The 13,577-nt window shown below is 47.6% G+C and overlaps 1 protein-coding gene across 4 annotated transcripts in view; it reads right to left on the bottom strand.

Moving 5' to 3' along the window:
- The window catches only part of HSPA12A (heat shock protein family A (Hsp70) member 12A), a 272,940-nt gene that overhangs the window by 110,581 nt on the left and 148,782 nt on the right, over positions 1–13,577 (bottom strand). The window lies entirely within an intron of this gene.

Raw genomic sequence — 13,577 nt, 5'->3', positions numbered from 1 at the left:
ACACATACACCACATCATACAGCGGAGGCGCGGAGGGAAATTGTCAGCTCCCTCTAAGGACTGGACCCAGGAGCGCTTCCCGGACAGAGGGGAGAGCTGGCTTTAGCCAGGAGCCCAGGCAGAGGGACACTCCTAGCAGAGGGCATAGTTTGGGCAGACACAGTGTTGGCAACTCTGAGCAGCTGTGATGTTTCTGGAGGGAGGGGTGGCAGAGGTGGGGCAGATCAGCAGAGCCGTCTAAGCCAGGCTAAAGCGTCTGGCTCTCCTGCTGTGGGGGGTGGACCTTCCAGGACTTACGGCCGGCCGAGGAATGACTTGATCAGGCCACTCCTCTGCAGCGTGGAGGGTGGACAGCCGGCTGGGCAGGGAAGGGGCAGGAAGCCCAGTTGGGAGGCCCCTGCAATTATCTAAAAGCACAGCTAATTTTATATGGCACCAGGGTGAACGACTGTTCTGGTTTGTCTAGAACTGAGGGGGTTCCCAAGACTCTGGACTTCCGGTTTGGAGACCCAGAAAGTCCCGGGCAAACTGGGACAAGGTGGTCACCCTATTAGCGACTAACCATCTGTGTCCCTCTTGTAACCTCTCATAACCTTACTTTTCTCACTCATGATCACAACCCAGATCATTGATTTTTGAAAGAGTTTGGGTAAGAGAAAACCACATTTATATGAAATCTCACCCAGGAATTCAGTACAGAAAACACTCAAAGGCAGAGCCACTTAGGATGGGGTGGGAGTGGGTGACCGGCCTGACCCTCCCCTCCAGGCCCCACTCACCTCTGCAGACCACAGCCCTCAGTGGCTACTGACCCCCATGTCGAAGGGTCCGCCAGCTTTACAAATCTACCTTCATTTGCTGAACTGAAAACCCAACTGAACTCTAATCAGTGTTCTGATTCAACTGCAGGCCACACTAAAGACAAAAACTTAAGCCTGCTCTAAAATTGGTCAGCATCTTTGAACTAGAATGAAATCTGTATTGTCTCCCTAGTTATTGTCTTGGAATAAAACCCAGTCTGGCCATAAACTGACCTTCACCCAAAAGGTTACCCCCTTCTGCTGAGTCCCAGCCAGACCCATTCATGACCCTTCTCTCTGGCCTGGGCCATCCATGGGGCCACCTTTCAGGGCCTGACTGCCCCTCTCACAGCCTGGTTGGGAGCCTCATCTCTCACTCAAGCTCTGTCTTCTCCCCATCCTCACCCGACCCACCAAGTGTGTCGAGAATGTCTCACTGTCCTGGGTTTGAAGGCATCGGGCCATGGACTGGACTGGGCTTGCCCCGACTCCCCAGCCCAGGCCCCGGCTATCTCTGAACTTCGACAGATCTTCCTTCTTCCTCATGGGCCCAGGTGCACAGCTCCCAGGACAGACTGCCACTTCCTCTGCTCACGTCCTCACCTGTTCAGGGCTATCCCCTGAAAGCCAGGGCTTCTGTTCCTTCATCTGCTAGGCAACATCTTTCGGCCCAGTTGGTGGATTGAACACTGAATTTGGAAGCAGAAGATGTGAGTTCAGATTCTAGCTTCCCACGTAAGGCTGGATGACCTGAGCAAACACACACACACACACACACACGCACGCACACACACACACACACACACACACACACACACACACACGGTCTCTTCTCTGTTCTCACAAGGCCCGACTGAACAGAAGGGGGTCTAGAAACTCCTTCTAGAGACAATCAAACATCTTAGCTTCCAGAAATTTCAGAAGGCACTGCCCTGCCCTCTAGAGGTGGCCCCACCAAGCCCTTATCTGCACAGTGACCGTCTCTCTGCTTGTCTGTCTCTTGTCCAGACTGCAGATTCCATGAGAGCAAGGACTGACCTCTTCTCTCTGCCTTCAAGTGCTGGACACGGAGTAAGTAAGTGCTCGGCACGTGTTAAATGAATGACTGGCTTCCTTCCACTCACATATATACAGTGAGAATTTATTATCGGCTGGGTGCTGGTCCAGGTGCCAGAAATACAGCAGTGAACCGAACAGACAAAAATCTCTCTCTACGTAGCACTTAGATTCTCATGAGCAAATGGATACGTGGGAGGGTGAATGTTTCTGTTGCTGTGGTTTTGTTAGGTTTGCTTTTTTCCATGTGTCCATTAGGAAGCCTGCCTCCTCCTACACAAATTCCATCTCTCGTTCCTAATATCCACAATGGAAGGGGATGAAATAGGGATCCACTTCTCCCAGAAAATGAAAGCAAGGAGGCTGATACTCCTGGGTGACAAGATTTTTGCCAATAGAGGGTTCCAGGGCAGAGCTGTGGACGGTGCTGGCTCAGTGGTTGCCGAGTACATTCCCCCAGCACCAAGCTGGTTTTGAAGGGAAACAAAAGCTTTCTGTGGAGGCCTCAGCCCACCCACCCACTCACCTCCAGCTCTGAGAACTGACGACCCCCACCCCAGCCTATTCCATCATGGGGACACTTGAGGGAGTGTCACCCAGTTACAGGCCACCATCACAAAAGGGTTAGACTTGGGGGAGTGTATACTCAGTGGTAGAGCACATGCTTAGCATGCAGGAGGTCCTGGATTCAATCCCCAGTACCTCCATTAGGAAAAAAAAACAAAAACAAAAACGGAAAAGGAAGGAAGGAAAGAAAAAGGTTAGACTGGGTAAATTTTATGATCCTCTCCAGCTCCTAAGATTCTGCTGTGTCCAGAAAGCAGGGGCCTTGGCTCAGTATGAAACCCTGCTGATGAACCGAGGCCGGCTTTTAGGGGGAAGAGAGCTATGAACTTCCCAGCACTACCCAGCTTTGCAACAGCCCCTCCTGCACCCATTGGGCACCCCAGAACCTTTCTCATTCTGTCTTTTTCTCACATGAATGCCAGCCAAGACCAAGAAACTCAAAGATGCCTTGCACTCTGCCTCCAGGACTGATTTCTTAGCTGGAGGAGAAGGTAATTTACAGAGGTAATTTATATGACATGCGCGTGGCACCTCCCTGCACCCTCCAGGTTGCCCTGGGTTACGTGATACCCATCCCCTAACAGGCCACACATCTACACCATCATTTTCTCCATTCAAATGGAAGCCCTCATGAAGACCCCATCTGAATGCACAAAGCAAGAGTGCCATCAAAATATGCTGCCTTGAGCAATTCTCACTTCACTCCTAAAGCACCAGAGCTGCAGTGGGGGGTGGGGTGGGGAGGGGGATAAGATAGAGCAGAGGTGCTTCAAAAGTCACATTTCCTTGCCCAGGACACGATTTGCCTGCAATTTGCTCTGACTCTGTGTCTTTTGGTCTGTTTCAGAGAAATAGAATCCCAGTTAAATTCTACCAAATAAACAAGCTATGTTTTAAAGTTCTATAAAACCTACAATTTTAGAAAGGCTTGATGTGGTTGACACTAAGTTGATTTCAACACATCCTATTTCCGGCCTAATGTTGGGTTTCCCTCATCAAGAACAAATGTGCTCCATAATGGCTTGATTCGAAGTGAACGGACCCAGTATAAATACATACGAAGCACAGGCACATTAATTTTCTTCTTTTTTTTAAGTAAAATGAGATGGCATGTTTTACTTCTCAAAGATTAATTTCCCATAAAGTTTTCATGCGCACCTATCGAAGGTTTTCAGGACTGAATAATCATGCTGCAAACAGAAATCCCACTTTGAGGTTTTCATTTTAACAAGCTTGCCAAGGTCAGGAGGTTGTCCTGGGAGTCAGAGCCCGTGTCCCAAGGGTGCCCCAGGGAGAGCTGGGGAAAGTGAATTCCTAGCATCTGGTCACCTCACACTGAAACCTGGACAGCCTGCTTGCATTGGATCCAGATTCAAACATTCCTGCCATCGTAGTAATTCAGAAGAAGGACACAACAACTAAAAAAATAAATAAATAAATAAATTGCACAGAGGAAAAAGATTTATTTCTTATAAACAAACCTAACGTGTATTAAGCTGAAAAAGTCTGTGGTGAATCCATACATGTGATAAAATCTCATAGAATCATTCACCACAAGAAAAATTAAAAAGATGCATGTAAAAACTGGTGAAATCTAAATAAGGCTTAGTTAATAGCATTGTAACAATGTCAGCTTCCTGGTTTTGAGAATTACACTGTGCTCATGTAAGAGGCTATCTTTGGGGGACACTGGGTGAAGGGTACGATTTTGTGTACAACCAATGGTTGTGCTATGTTTGCAATTTCTGTGAGTCTGAAATTATTTCAAAACTAAAGTGTTTTTCTAAATGTGTGGGCCAAGTAAAGGTGAACAGATACATTTAGCCACATTGGTGAGGGTGTAAACTGGCACTGTCTTCCAGGAGAAGAATCTGGCGATGTCCGTCCATCGAAAGGTAAAACGTACTAACCCAGCAATTCCACTTCCAGGAACCCAGCTTACAAAACTACTTGCACATGTTAATGTGGAACATTCTTTGCATCATTGTTGTCTGAAAAAAAAAAAAAAAAAAGGAAACAAACTAGCTCCATGAGTAGGGGGAAAAAAAGCAAAGTCAATGCAAAATGCCCATGCCATGGGATACTGTGGAAGCATAAAAAGAAAAAGACAGCTCAACACAAAGACATCTGCAGGGCACTGCTGAGTACAAAGTGGCCGCAACATGATATGGGCATGAATAGGAAGATCCTATTTACCTAAAATCTTATTTTTAGGTGAATACACTTTACGTGGCTGTATAAGCATGGAAATATCTGAAATAATTCACCCTGAACAGTTCACAGTGAATGCTTCTGGGATGGAAAGTTCTTAGTAGCGGTGGGAAGAGTCACTTCTACTCTGCTTGATTTACGTTACAGTGAAAACGTGTTGCTTTTAGAATTGGAACAACAACAATAGAAACATAAAAGAAAGAACATGGAGGCAAATGGGGAGGCCAGTGGAAGAGTACAAAGGCCTGACTTGGGAATCCAGGAAAGGCTGAATCATAAAGCCACAAGAAGGTGGTGGCTTAGCCAGAGTGGCTGTCTCCATCACCAATCACCGGCCCCCTCCCCGTGAGAGAATCGAACATCCCGTCGGCAGCCATGGACGTGCAGAGCCTTCCCATAGGAGAAACATCCTTCCCTGTTCCACCATTAGGCTTGGGTATGTGACTTGCTTTGGCAATGGAACGTGAGCAAGTGAGACGTGCAAAGTCTGAGTAGAAGTTGTAAGCCATTGTGTGGTTCCACCAGCTCTGTGGCTCCTTTCTCTTCCTTTGTGTGTCCCTGACAGCATCTGCTCCTTCAATCTGGATCCCAGAACGAGGAAGACACACAGAGCAGAGTCAGAGCCAACTGGCAACCACCATGTAACAGGGGTGAGAAATGCACCATTGTGCAATAAGCCACTGAGACGTGGGGATGCTTGTTACACAGCCTTACCTCATGAAAGCTAATATATGAGCTAGAGGCAACCTCTCAAAAAAAGTGAGGGGATTGATAAAGAGTTGGTGAGTATTTACTGAGGGCATATTATGTGAAGCACCTACACTTGAGGTAAGGTAAGGGGCACAGAGCTGAGCACAGAGAATGTGAGAAGCATGCATGCTGTAAGGGATCAGAACATGCCACCCCAAAATATGCCTCATTGGCATAAGGATTATTTTGAGCTTGAGGCAGGTGAGAATCGCCAAATGCAGAAAGATGCCTTTAACTAAGGGCAGAAACTTCTGGAAAATGGGGATGGCCATAAATGCCCTCTCCTGGGGAAGTTTTATAGCCATGGAGAAAAAGAAAAGTCAGCTCTGAAACAGACCTGCACAAACTTGACCCCGTTAGCTGCCCTTGGAAACCTAAAACCATTTTCCTGTGTCCTGTCACTTCTCTACAAACGTACTGTTCTTTACTAAGGTGCTGTGTAAGCCCAAGTTCTAACCACCTCTCTGAGTTACTCATACTGCGGTTTCTCCCAAGTGAGGCACTGCACACATTATCAACTGTTTTTTTCTCGTTAATCTTTTGTTGGTCTAATTTAACAGGGCCCCAGTCTGAGAAGAGTAGGAGGGTAGAAGTGAAAGGGTTTTTTTTTTTTTTCCTCTCCTATAATATCATCCACTTGGGAAGACAACACTCACACTCGCAATAATACACGTACACTGGCTCAGAGTTCACAGGGCAGGCAGTGCAATTCGGGAAGCCTGCCGCTGGGGATGGGAGGAGGCCCACTGGGGAAGGAGGAAGGATGCCACAGGATGTCAGGTGCGCCTTTCTGTGTCAGCATCTAATGCCCACACACGCTAACCGTCTTGAATGAGGGCATTCTCATGAAAGCAATCAGCAACAGTTTAATCACCCTCCCCTTTACATCAAAGTTTCCAAGAAAATACCCTCTGCCTAGAGATCCACCTTTCCTTGCTGGGGTATGTGCTCTCCGTACGGTGGGAGAGCCGTCCTCGGAAGATACGTTGTGTCAACTGGAAATGACTGGAGCCCGAACGGTATTTCCAGAAACCAGCGGTTTGCCCCGTGAACAAAGTACATCTTTGTGCAAAATGCATTCTCTTCAAGGAGACAAAGGGATGTGAGTTAGATGTAGGGGTAACTACCAAGTTTGCCCCTCACCTTTCCTTTCATAATCTGCTTTGTACAAAGAGGTCATTTGTCATTTTTTTCCTCCAAATGTGGACACTTCTGTTTAAAATCTTGCCCCCTCCCCTTTTCGAAAGTGACATAAGCAAGCCATTATTAGGTTTCCTTGTTAAAAGATTCAAACCCTTAAGTACATCGAGCAAAATGGGAAAGTGCCTTGACCAAGCACCTCTGCCCTCTCCTCAGGGACTCGCATGCTGTCTCAGCCCCCTTGCTGTGCGCTCGCACACGCAGAGAGGGACACCCGTGTCACACATGGCCTTTGTTTTCTTCCCTCCCCTTCCCTGTCTTCCCTTGCTCTCCCCTCACCCCCACCCCCCCGGAATAGGAAGCATTCATCTTTCTTCTAAACCACGTATAATTCTTATTTCCCCCTCCTAGCCATTTCTAGGACTGGCTGCCTGAAGATTTGAATTTACTTGCTTGTCTGCCATTTTTGGCTACTGGGGATGCTAAGCTGATAAAACACCCCACGTGTTGGGCTTTGCCAAGGATAGCAGAGGTAAGGCCTGAGGCTGCGCTTGCCAGGAAGGTATTCAAGTCGGCCTGGGGCAAAGGTGACACCAGACTCCTCCATCCTGTGACTTGAGGGGTTGGACCTTGGGAGAGCAAAGATTGGGTGTGTGCACATGCCAAGTTGCTAGAAGGGGCTGGAGAGCCGTCATCCTGCACTCGATTTCCCCTCCCTGAGTCCCTGGGGTTCCCAGCCAACTGTCCCGAGGTCTCACTACCCTTCCCATCACCGGCCCCCAATGCTTCCCACTCCCCGCCCTGCACCCCCAGGCCCGCCAGCCCCGGCCCAGGCCACAGCGAGACCGCTCAGCTGAGGCATCAGGTGTGTTTGTGGGAAGAAATGCTTCCGTGTGTTCCTCTGCAACCAAATCAAGTGTATGTGTAGGTGTTCTGTGTTTTTACAAACTCTCCTCCTTGGTTGTTATAAGATTAAAACAATTTTCTCTCTCGGTAAATGCTTCCCTTCAGAACCACTGGAAGCACATAATTCACCAGCCCATTTGTGGCTTCTATTTTCTTGGGGCTGAGAGGAAATCATGATTGCGGGGCCTGCTTCCTCCTAAGAGGCCAGGGCTGAGCAAGTGATGGACAGGAAGAAGTAATGTTTCAGTGACAGCTCTGATCAATGTTTCATTTATTGTGAAGTTCAAAAAAAGATAGGTAAGCACTGGAGGTCCTTCAGGAAGGCAGGGGTTGCGGGTTTGGAGGTAAATGACTCTCTTATCCTCGGTAAATTTAATAGACACTTTCATTGAAACCACAGGGAATTTTAAGGCAGTTTTATTCTTATTTTACAACTATAGTTGAGGATTTTTTTTTATAATACCTGGATCATTTTTTGCTGCTGAGAAATCTAAACATTTTACAGGTAGGCGCTTTTTATTTTCCTTAACAATGATGGGGAATTCACGCGCACCTGAGGACTCAAAAACAGTACTTAGACATCACAACGGATTTCAAGGAAAAACGTACACAAAGGGAGAAGATGAGAAAGCTGGCCGCGGCTGATGTCAGGGGGCAGATACCCACTTGGGTTTGTCCTTGAAAAAAAAAATTCACCTGTCACTGATCAGCGGTGCCAGTTTGCCAGTACGCGATTTAAAAGGCATTCCTGCTGACTGTAAACGGCTCCATTTACATGACTGTTTACATAATTACACAGCGAAACATTGCAATCTTTTGGATTTAATACATGTTTTAACAAGCCCTTCAACTGTGGTGTAGGCTTCTATAATCAAATCAAGGCTTTTCAATTAAAACACAATTAGAAAAGGTGTCATGGAGTCACTGTTACACTTTGCCGTATGAAAAGATTCCAGAATCACTTGGTGGGAAATCTGAGCTAAGCTATTAAAGATGCCTGAGCTTAAATGCCACATCAGACCACCAGGGAGGGAGGGCACCCAGGCTGGGGGCCTTGGGTCCTACATGAGAGATGAGGATCATCAGCCTGGGGCCATTTCTTTGTGATCAACTAAAGGCAGAAGACGGAAACTCACAATGGCCCAGAGAGCTTGAAGATGTCTGTGGCTCTGACCTTGACCCCCCAGGTGCCAGCATGTCATGGGCCAGGAGCAGTGGGCACAGGGTTACCAGAGAGCTATCCACTTCGCCCTGGTGTCAGTTACAGCATCATGGGGTTCTAGAGGTAGAAACAATTTGGGGCATCACTCAATCTCTCTGCTTCATTTTAGACGAGTAAAACAGGGGCTCACAGATGATACAGTCGACCCCCAGTATCCAAGCGTTCTGCACCTGCAGATTCAATCAACCACGGATGGAAAATATTTGGAAAGAAAATTCCAGAAAATTCCAAAAGGCAGAACTTGAATCTGCCGCACAATGCTAACGTGGCATTTACATTGTTAATATTAAGTGTTATAAGTAATCTAGAGATGATTTTAAAGTGTGTGACGGGAGGATGTGAGTAGGTTATATGCAAATACTAGGCCATTTTATATAAGGGACTTGAGCACCTGCACATTCGGGTATCCTTGGGGGTTCTGGAAACAATTCCCCATGGATACCAAGGGATGAGTGTACGTGGTTTGCCAAAGGTCATAATGCTAATCATTCTGTGAAACAAAGTAAAACATGCACCTGCCTCTACTGCCTCCAACTAAAGGACCATTATTTCATTAGAGCAGACGTGCAAAGGCGCTCTGGCTCACAGAACTACAGGGTGGCCTTCAGGAGAGATGCTTCAGTTCCTTCCTGACAACTCAGTAACAGAAGTCAGATGTGGAAGGTTGGTGGCAGATGTGAAGGTTAAATGGTAGCTTCCCCAAAAGTTACGTCCACATCAAATCCTGGAACCTGTGAACATTCTCATATTCAGAAAAAGGTCTTTGCAGATGTAATTGAAGATCTTGAGATGAGATCATCCTGGATTATCCGGGTGGGTCCTAATCCAAGGACAAGTGTCCTCATACCAGACACATAGAAGAGACACACAGAGGAGAAGATGATGTGAAAGTTGGAGGTAGAGATTGGAGTGATGCTGACACAAGCAAGGAACACCTAGAGCCACAGGAGGCTGGAATAGACAAGGAAGATTCTTCCTGGAGCCTCCAGGGGAGCCCTGCTGATTTTGAACTTCTGGACACCAGAACTGTGAGGTAATCATTTCTGTTGCTTTAAGCCACCCAGGATATGGTAATTTGTTATAGCAGCTACAGAAAACTAATACAGCTGGCAAAATGCTCCCGCCTGGGGAGGCTGTTACAGTCTGAATGTAGGTGTCCCTCAAAACTGTATGTTGAAACCCTATCTCCAAAGTGATGGTAATCGGAGATAGGGCTTTGGGGAGGTAATTAGCTTTGGATGAGGTCATGAGGGTGGAGGCCCCCTGATGGGATTGGTGCCCTTGTAAGGGGATGATGAGACCAGAGCTTTCTCTTTCCACCGTGTGAGGACACAATGAGAAATCAGCAATCTACGACCTGAAAGAGGGCTCCCCCTCAACCATGCTGGCATCCTGACCCCTGACTGCCAGCCTCCAGCAATGTGAGGTTCTGTTTTGGGTAAGCCTCTCAGTGTATGGTACTTCACTACAGCAGCCCATGCTAAGGCAGAAGTGGACCAAACACATTATGTCAACGGGCTCCTTTGGCTTCAGGCTGGGCTCAGATTGGAGCCAACGGATTAGAGGGAGGGACAGAGGAGACAGAGGCGAGATATGAAATCTCTGGCTCCTCTCCGTGGGGTCACTGTGAGCTGGCAGTGCCCTCAGCCCGATGGTCACAGTTCCTCTCAGGGAAGCCCTCCCCAAGGGACCCTACTTCTGGGTCCCAGTACTGGCTCCCTCCCCTCGGCCCTGCAGGTGTAGGGCTGTACACACCCTGCTGCTACTGGCCTTGGTCCGACCTAAAACTCTGCTCATACCTTTGCAAATAGTCCCTTTATCAAAACATCCTCAAGTTAATCAAGATGAGATGTACGCTGCCGAGACCTTGATTAGCATGGTCTGTGGAACTTCTGTGGAAGTGATGACACATCTGTGTCCTCATCTGGTATATTTATTCCTAGTAGATCAGTGGACAATCACCATTTCTCTCCAACATAGAGGTGATGGGGGTGACTGTGACACCTTGCCCTTGAGGAAAGTGAGACTCACGGAGGTAAATTTAATTTATGATGGTTATCAAACAAGTTTGGAGCAGAGCAAGCTTCACAATGCGGCCCTTACAGGTGGAGCATTGTGGTTCAGTGGTAGAATTCTCACCTGCCACAATGCAGCCCTTATGCCCCACTTCTGGCTCTTTCCTAGACGAAGCCATAGGCCTGGGATAGCAGCTTTGTGGCCCTCCGGCTGCCAACGGGGCCCCAGCCAGTGCCATGGCAGGCATTGCTAATCAATCAGACTCTTTCAGACTGAGTCCAGACCTGTCCCAGGATGTTTCCCAGCACAGCTCTCTGGGAGGCCCGACAATCCGTCAGAACTGGTAGGCAAGTATGCCCTTCCTGCTACAGTCTAACATGCTTTCCTGTACCTCTGGCCTTGGTGGGGCTGGGGAAGGGGAGCAGTCAGCCCACAAGCACATTAGGGGCACCGGCAAGTCCTTCCATCAAGAGACTTTCAACACAGCATTTCCCTCAGCCTGTTTATTTCCAGAATCTCTTTTTTCACAGTTCAACTGGCCAATGTCCTGTGGACATCCTGTTCCACAGAACAGTTCCTGGTGTAATTATGACGAGATCCACAATTATCCTGCCATCTTTATTCTAATCATGGTTTCAGAGTCCCTCCTTTCGAAGACAGATGGCCTTTCAAGTCCAGGTGGTCCTTGACTTTTTCCATGTTTGATGCTCTGAATGGTGTTCCTGCTGCCACTGATGGGGAAGAGGGGGAGGCAGGTCAGGAGGGACAGTTATGGAAGGAGGAGAGATACCAGCACAAACCACCACTAGTGCAATTCGTAATTGTAGTAAATGGGGTTCCATCCCACCACTTCACACAGAGGGAAGCACCAGGCACCCTCATTATGGCAAAAGCTCCGGAGTCAGGCACGCCTGGATTCAAAGCCAGATTGACCTCTTCCTAGCTTGAGTTTGGTCAACTTTCTAAATTTCTCTAAGGCTCCATTTCCTCCCTTATAAAAATTCGGATGAAATTAACATTTGTGCTCTCAGCCCAATATGAGGACTAAATGGAAGAATCTAGTAAAGTGAATGGCCCTTTACCTGGCACATAATAAGTGATGATGATGATGATGATGATGATGATGATGATGATGATGATGATGATGATGATGATGATGATGATGATGATGATGATGATGATGATGATTTTAATAACACGCTTCAGCAATGCCTGGACGGCCTGCGGAAGAAACGTCTTGCTTCTGGGATTCACCAGGAGTAGCGTAGCGGTCCGTGGTTGCAGCACTGAGGCTAAATCGGCTTTTGCTCTCTGGCGCCCCTGCAGGTCTGTCCCTGCTACTGCGTCTGCCCTGGAGGACCCCGACCTGGGCTAAAAGGGGGATTAGTAAAGAAAAGGGGAAAGACACTCGCCCTGACAGATGCTTCTTCTTGAGCATAAACAGAACTGAAAGAGCCTGGAAGGGGGAGACCTTCTAAGAGCGGGCAGCCCACTAAAACCCGTCATGGCCGGAACCTTAGGGTCTAATTGCAGAGAGAGGGATGCAGGTTGGTTGGTGGAAGAACGCGTGGATGAGAGATGTAGAAAGCAACCAGAGACCACCGGGGGGCGGGGGGTGGGGGGAACTCGGAAGAATGTGAACTCTGAGCAGCGGTTAGCAAACAAAACCTCCAGTCAGATGAAGGCAAATCTGCAAGTCATGAGCTGTTTCTACTAGCCTCACAACTCACATCTGGGTTTTTTCTTTTGTTTTGTTTTCCCCCTGGTTTGGGCTCTCACTTCCCTCATGAGTTGTGAATCTCTCCTTTTGCCCTCCAAGGTGGGGGTTAAATGCTGAGCTGGTGGGAAGCACTCTTGAAACCTCCCAGCTGCAGCAACCGCTGCATTTCAAGCATTGTTCCCAGGGACCCACTCTGTCCTTGGCCCTGGTCTGCTGGCACCTCCATTTAGCTGCCCTTTGCCGTTATAAACACTATAAATGCCATTGGTAGGTGTTAATCCCTACTGATTTAGAAAGGAATTTTTTTTTTCCTTTCTTTTCCTTCTACCACCTCCCCTTTACTTTTATGTTTGAAGGTAAAGTTATGTTTCAGAACATCTCTTGAATTTATTTATACTGTTTTTATAAGGACAGCACTTTTTATTATTTCAATTTGATGAAATCAAAGGTTAGTGCCTCAGGGGACCAGCAGATAGTCAAATCCAGTGGTTCTCAAAGTGTGGCCCCCTTGGGCCTGAGGCAGAGAAGCAACCTGACTGGGAACTCATTCAAAATGCAAAATTTCTCCTGAGACTCTGGGGATGAGGTCAGCAATCTGTCTTTACAAACCTTCCAGATGATTCTGATGCGTGCTCAAGTTTGGGAACCACTGCACTAATCAAATTTCCTGTAGAGCTGCTCTCCACTTAACAGATTAGAAAACTGAGACCCACAGTAATTTGGCCAAGGTCATTCACTCATTCATTCAACAAGTATTCGACACTAGTACGGATTAGGGATACATAATGAAAAGGACAAATGTAGCCCTGCCTCCATGGAATTTACTTTCTACAAAGAAAAAACAACGAAGATCATCACAGATTGTACTTAGAGCCATGAGGGAAGCAAACATGGGGATAAGACTGAGATTAACTGTGAAAGAGACACCCGGGATGAAGTGGTCAGGGAAGACTTCCTGGAGGAGGTGACGTTTGACCTGGCACTAAAGGATAAGCAGGAGCTGGCCATGTGAACAGAAGGCTTGTGCAAAAAGGTCAGACTGAGAAAGCACTTGGCCCCTTCTCGAAACATAAACCCAGGTGTGGCTAGAGCTCTGTGAATGAGCAGAAGAGTGATTAAAGCAGGACAAGAGAGAGACAGAGAGACTGTGTGTGTGTGTGCGTGTGCGTGTGCGTGTGCGTGTGTGTGT

This window comes from Camelus ferus, chromosome 11 (assembly GCF_009834535.1).
Source record: "Camelus ferus isolate YT-003-E chromosome 11, BCGSAC_Cfer_1.0, whole genome shotgun sequence".
Lineage (NCBI taxonomy): Eukaryota > Metazoa > Chordata > Mammalia > Artiodactyla > Camelidae > Camelus > Camelus ferus.
The sequence above is the reverse complement of the archived record's forward strand: the minus strand, read 5'-3'. Positions and strand labels throughout refer to the sequence as shown.